The sequence below is a fragment of the Osmerus mordax genome, chromosome 24, assembly GCF_038355195.1.
Source record: "Osmerus mordax isolate fOsmMor3 chromosome 24, fOsmMor3.pri, whole genome shotgun sequence".
In the NCBI taxonomy this organism is placed as follows: domain Eukaryota; kingdom Metazoa; phylum Chordata; class Actinopteri; order Osmeriformes; family Osmeridae; genus Osmerus; species Osmerus mordax.
Window position 1 is genome coordinate 1081390 of NC_090073.1, and position 6634 is coordinate 1088023.

General features: G+C 45.4%; 1 long non-coding RNA gene across 1 annotated transcript; it reads left to right on the forward strand.

The window, feature by feature from the left end:
* The first annotated feature begins 773 nt into the window (after window positions 1-773).
* On the forward strand, window positions 774-4114 carry LOC136932847 (uncharacterized). Its single transcript, XR_010874775.1, has 3 exons — window positions 774-808; window positions 2679-2957; window positions 3106-4114. It is a non-coding gene; the product is annotated as an uncharacterized lncRNA (long non-coding RNA).
* The last annotated feature ends 2520 nt before the right edge of the window (window positions 4115-6634 follow it).

Genomic DNA, 6634 nt, shown 5'->3' on the forward strand with positions numbered 1-6634 from the left:
TTTTGTTCGGATTCTTTGCATTTACATTTACATTTACATTTATTCATTTAGCAGACGCTTTTATCCAAAGCGACTTCCAAGAGAGAGCTTTACAAAGTGCATAGGTCACTGATCATAACAACAAGATAGCCAAAAAACATCGCGAGTAGCCAAAACATGAAGCACACATTGTGAACAACCAAAGTAAGTGCCAAAGGGAAGAACCATAAGAGCATGTAGTTAAACAAGTCACAACCAAACAACATGAACAGCTATAAGTGCAAATGTACCTGTGGGAAAAAGCAAGCAACAGTAATAAAACAATATATCACAGCGAGAACCAAAAATTTAAATCAGTTACCACTAACCACAAGAGCAACAAGTCTCTAAGCAAGAGTCATTGTGATCCTTGAGGAAACTAACATCGGGTCAAGCGAACCGTTCCTAAGTACCGTTGTACTCCCGGAACAAGTGCGTCTTGAGCCTTTTCTTGAAGGTGGAGAGACAGTCAGTGTCTCTGATGGAGGTGGGGAGTTGATTCCACCACTGGGGGGGGCCAGACAGGAGAAGAGCTTGTGTTGGGACCGGGCGGTCTTGAGCGGTGGGACCACCAGGCGGTTGTCTGAAGAAGACCGTAGGTGGCGGGTGGGGGTGTAAGGCTGCAGGAGAGACTTGATGTAGACGGGTGCAGTCCCGTTCACTGCTCGGAAGGTCAATACCAGGGTCTTGAATCTGATACGGGCCATGATAGGTAGCCAGTGGAGAGAGATGAGGAGCGGGGTAACATGGGAGCGTCTGGGCATACCTGGACCAGGCGAAACCTTTTAGGGTGAGTAGAATAGCTTGCGTGTGCTTTGTTGACATATTTGTGACTGGAGAAAGACGTTGGTAATACTTGCTGTTGCGACTTGGATCTCGAAATGGTTTCGTACAAGAATCGTAGCTTTCAAACGATGTATTACATGTGTAGCATGTTATATTTATATAACATTTATATAACATTTATATAACAAAATATATTTGTTAAAAGTGAGTGCGCAGTAACTGGGCGAGGAGGGGGCAGCAGACCGTAGTCAGGTTAAAGATCCTGAAAAGTAAATTCCATGTTTTGCTTTAAGTACATTATACACGTGTGAAATGAGTTCCTGAAAGCATGTGCAAAGCACAAAAACTTTGTCTCACTGAAATGTGGAGTTAGACCGTAGAACAGTTTCTCTACCTTTTCAGATCAGGTTTTAATGGGCGGAGCCAAAAATACAGCTCCTCCTGCTGTACTGTTATTGTAGCCTACATCAGCTAGCTAGCTAGCTTCAGGATGTCTCCCTCCACCCGCAACTGCATCTTCCCTGGATGCAAGAACTCCAGCTGCGCTGCAACGCTATTTAAGTTCCCTATTGATAAGGAAAGGAAAAATGGGTGGATAGATTTTGTGAATAGCCACGCTCATGGAAAGCTTAGAATAAACTTCAACAGCCGCCTCTACACAGACCATTTCACGGCGGATAGTTTTAACATGGACCAGAGACAGACGGGGTTCACGGACACACGGCTTCTCTTGCAGCGCGGAGCCGTACCGAGCATCGCACTCCCGGCCGTTCATCCTCCGGTCGCACCTGGACCATCCACCGCCGTCAGCAGTTCATCACTCCGTTCTGTGTGCTTGTTATAATTATACTAGATAACTTTTCCAGAGGTATCTCTGATATGAGTTAGTGCAAACCGCTAACTTGATATTAGGCTACTCGGTGTAGAATGATGGTATTTCGGTGAAATAGTAGCTAATGTGCTAGAAGTAGTTGCAGAGCTCACTGTCTGCTGTCTCTGGTGTCCCTTTTTACTCCTGTTACAACTCAGGGGAACAAGCTTCATTTATATGCATCTGTATGTATCACTCATTGAACAAATACATTTAAATTCCATCCTGTTTTGTTCGGCTTGACGTAGCGTCCATTATCTGGGTCGTAGGTACTTGAGAGAGGCAGCGCCTTCCAGTGAGGGGGCAGAGCTTCAGCTGGGTAGTTACAGTTTTTCCACAATTGTTAACACACAAAAAGCAAAAAACTATTTTCACAACCTTAACTTCATGTACCAATTTCTCGACCCAATTTGGCACAAATTCACACTCCCTTATCTGCATTAGACTCTGAATTTCCTTGTTTACACACTGATGTCAATCACGTTGTTGTCAAAACACTACACACAAGGTTCAGTTGTTGCACACACTTCTCAAGTAAAGTCTCAAAGCATCAACCTACAACACACAAATATTAAAATCTCTAAACACTCTTCTGGTGAGCAATTTGCGATTAGGACTGCAGCATAAAAAGGGCCTTGAGACTCTGTTTTGTTTGGTGAACAATGGAGAACTTAGAACATAGAAGGAGAGGGGTAAGAGTGAGAGGAGGAAGAGGAAGGGGACAAGGAAGAGGACAAGAAGGAGGAGGAAGAGGAGGACAAGGATGAGGAGAACGGTCGTTTCTAATGAGATTCGGGCCACGGTGGTAGACCATGGGCTCAACCATGGTTTGAGCATGAGGGAGGCTGGCCAGAGGGTCCAACCAAATCTCAGCCGCTTCACAGTTGCTGCCATCATTAGAACCTTTAGAAAAGGAGAACAGGTATGAGTTCTATTTGCTTTGTGTACTGAAATACTGCATATCAATAGAATACAGTGTGCTCAAAGTATTTGTATTTTGCAGGATTGAAAGAGAACCACACCATGGAGGAAGAACATGCACTTTCACAGCCGACAGACTGACATTGTGAAAATGGTTCGTGAAAACAACACTATCACACTCCGACAGATACAAACCAGGATCCTGGCTGATCATGCCACATTCAGAAACATCCAGACCGTCAGCCTCTCGACACTGGACCGTGTTCTCTGCAGGAATGCCATGCGGATGAAACAAGTGTGCAGGGTCCCATTCGACCGGAACACAGACCACATCAAGGAGTTACGGCGAGAGTTTGTGCTTGTAAGTCCCATACATTCAGCACTGACACATGCATGTATTGTACCTGAAATCCAATATTGCTCCTTTTCTACAGTGTCTCACTGTAGCCCACTGTGTTGACCTATCTGTGTCCATACTATAACTTGCATTATCATGCTGTCTGTTTCAGCGGATCCAGGAGCATGACAAAGCTAATGAGCTATATGAATACATATTCATTGATGAGGTTGGATTCAACCTGGTGAAGAGGAGGCACCGGGGAATAAATGTCATTGGCCAGCGTGCCATTGTTGAGGTCCCCGGCCAGCGTGGTGGGAACATCACTTTGTGTGCTGCAATGGGTTGAGCAGGCCCGTTGACAGTACTGCACTGTTCAGAAATATAACTTTTTTTACTGCATATGTGTGCTGTTTTATGTTCGACTATGAAATAAAGTAGGCCTACACTGAGACATTTTACAAAAGGAGAAATGGCTCATTCTCCAGAGTCATTGTCATTCATATAGGCCGCAAGGTGAACCATGAAAAGTATTTTAGAAAATGATTCCCACTCCACAGTCTGGCATCTACACAATATGTAGCTCATAAAAAAGAACGAGTCGTGCTTAGCTACCAAAAAAAAGTTTGTCGCTAAATTACTAGGGAGTCAGGTGGCTGAGCGGTGAGGGAGTCGGGCTAGTAATCCGAAGGTTGCCAGTTCGATTCCCCGTCATGCCAACTGACGTTGTGTCCTTGGGCAAGGCACTTCACCCTACTTGCCTCGGGGGGAATGTCCCTGTACTTACTGTAAGTCGCTCTGGATAAGAGCGTCTGCTAAATGACTAAATGTAAATGGTCCAGTCGATGCGTCTATGTTTTATGCAGAACTAGTTTCTTCAGAGCGTAATAGGATTTTGGTGGCATGGTTCGACACGTGATCGTTCTACACCAATAAGGTAGCTGCTTTTTGTCAACATGGATGGATATGGTTGGCAAATAGAGGATGGGACCTTGCACGTCACCTGGATGACCAGAAATTCGGCCCCTGACAGTGTTTTGCATGTGATACACTGCGGCTGCAAAAGTCCGTGTGAGACAGGCAGATGTTCCTGTTTTTCGCTAGGACTGTGTTGCACAGACTTATGTCGTTGTTGTAATTGTGCCAACACAAAAGAAACTGAGGAACTGGAAGATAACTGTCCTGACAGTGAGGACTGTGTCCTTAATCTGTTATTCCTTATTCTGTTTTGTACAGTTTTATATATCATATTTCATACTTTTCATAAAGATTGTTTTTATGGTTGATCAGTGTTGTTTTCTGTGGCACTCGGGATCCGGTGTGAGCACAGTGGGCTATTCAGCTCTGGAGAGCAGAGTGTCAAAATGAGAGATAAAGTGATGCTGGGACAGTAACTCTTCGCTGCTCAAGGATGAGTCAGACCGGCTGGTCTGACTTGCAGTTTGGATATACTCTGTTCTGAGGTCACATTCCCTTGGAGACCCTGCCCCTGTTTCCCCCCTTTCACACCTGCATTCCCTTGGAGACCCTGCCCCACCTTTCCCCATACATCATCGATCCTGGCCTGGTCTGCTTCACCCCTTTTCCTGGAGACACGACCCCCCCCCCCCCTTCCTGGGAGGCGCAGCTCCCATCTCCCTGCACGCCATCAGGACCTTGGGGCGATCTACTCCCTTCCCTGGAGCCCCCCTCCCTTGGATTACCTCAGACCTGTGGGTCTTGTCTGCCCCCCTCCCTGAGTAGACCTGTGGGTCTTCTCCGCCCCCTCCCTCTCCGAACATCACCAGATCCTTGGACTGCCCACCTTGTGCCACCATGAACGCCCTGGACATTTAATTGGACAACCACATTCCCACCCCACGGTCTTCTGACCAATCGCCTGTCACAGACCTCCCTCTCTGGGGGGTACAAGAACTTGGTGTGGGCAGAACTCTCTCTGATCTCTGTCACGACCACTTTCTCAACGAAGGCCTTCATTTGTTCTATTCTGAGACTCTTTTTCTGTGAGACTGCTGTTGCATCATCGACTGATTCATTGTACTTGTAAGCATGATTACAGGCTTTCTGCTGTTTGGAATAGGCGCTGGCTTTGTATATCGGAAAATTAAGGAAACGGCTGCAGCCATCAAAAGCCCCGTTAGGCTGCCCGATATGATTGATGCGGTGGGCAGAGTTGTTGGAGCTCAGACTGTGAACTTACAACGCAGCATTGATTACAACAGGGATAAGTTTGCGGCTCTGCAAAGGAAGATGGAGGACATGGAGACCTTCCTGAAGGGTGGACGTGAAAATTGAGTTGCGGCTACTCGTCAAAACAACTACCCCAATCTTATCCACTTTCGGCCCCGTAACCAACACAGGCCTTGGCCAAGGCCGTCGCTGGAAAACAACTCCCCTGGAGAGCGCTGAAGCGAGACTATCTTGCTCCTCCCTCCCCCCCCCCCCCCACCGACATCTGTGGCTTGGTCTCTGCCCTGGTCATGACCAAGGATGTCTCCTGGCCAACACAATCTGCATAGGGAGAATCGGACTAATTGTGGCCTAGGTCGAGGGCGCCAACCCAGACCTACTCACACATTAACTTTCACCTACTACAGATATCACCACCCCCCCACCCCCGTCCAATGCCTTCGCCTGCTTGTTTCCCCACGTGTTTTTGTAAATGTTGTTGTGCTTATGTGCTGAGATTTTTGTCTGTTCCCACACTGTACTCCTCTAGGAGCATTGTCTGGGTGTTGCCTTTTTCTCTCCTCCTCTCTCCTCATGTTATGCTCATCCTGTCTACCCCCTTGTCATGTTTGTGTATTAGAAACTGCAAGTGGCAGCTCGGATCTAAGATAGATTCGAGAGACCGCAGATAGAGTGTGGCTAGTTTGGTTTGTTAAACGTTTTAGATCAACACTTGTATTATTGTTTTTGTTGATTTTATGTAAAGCACTTTGAGCTGCAATTCTTGTATGAAAAGTGCTATATAAATAAAGTCTTACTTACTTACTTACTAGACTACGAACATCCTGGTGTGTTGTTTTCATTGTGTATCTTGTGATTGCATCATTACTTACATTAAACTACAAATAACTTAGTCCGATATTTAACCGTGTATTATTCTCCACTACCCAGTTACACAATCCTTAACACTGTTCATGAAAATAATTAATTTCAGCCTAAACCGTACAACGGAACGTTAAATCGAATTCAACTAACGCAATCGCTACCAAGACGAACACAGCAGTAGTATAGTACTGTACTGTAGTAGTACAATTTACAGGGGCAGCTTCTCCACACAGGGCTATATCGCTTTTGCGTTGTTACTGACAATGATCGCTACCAGTGAGCTTTTTATGAATGACCGATTTTCCACTAAATAAATGTCAAGCTTATTTACGTTTTGGGGGGCATATTTTCAGTTAGCAGATGGTACTGTTTGAATCGCGATTCCATCTTCTACTGCCGTTAACATCGTAGAATAATCATCAAAGGGGGTTCTTTATTAATGAATGAATGCAATATGAGTAGGCTAAATGCCTGAAAATATCACGAGAAGGGAAAAACTTAAAGGACGTTTAAGTCATAGAGATTAGATACATTTTTACACTGGTCTGCCAAATTTATTCGTTTTGATTCAGCTATGAGGCTGCCTCTTGCAGGGGAAATGAGAAGACATCTATTTCATTCTACATTTCACTCGTATTTTGAGTTGT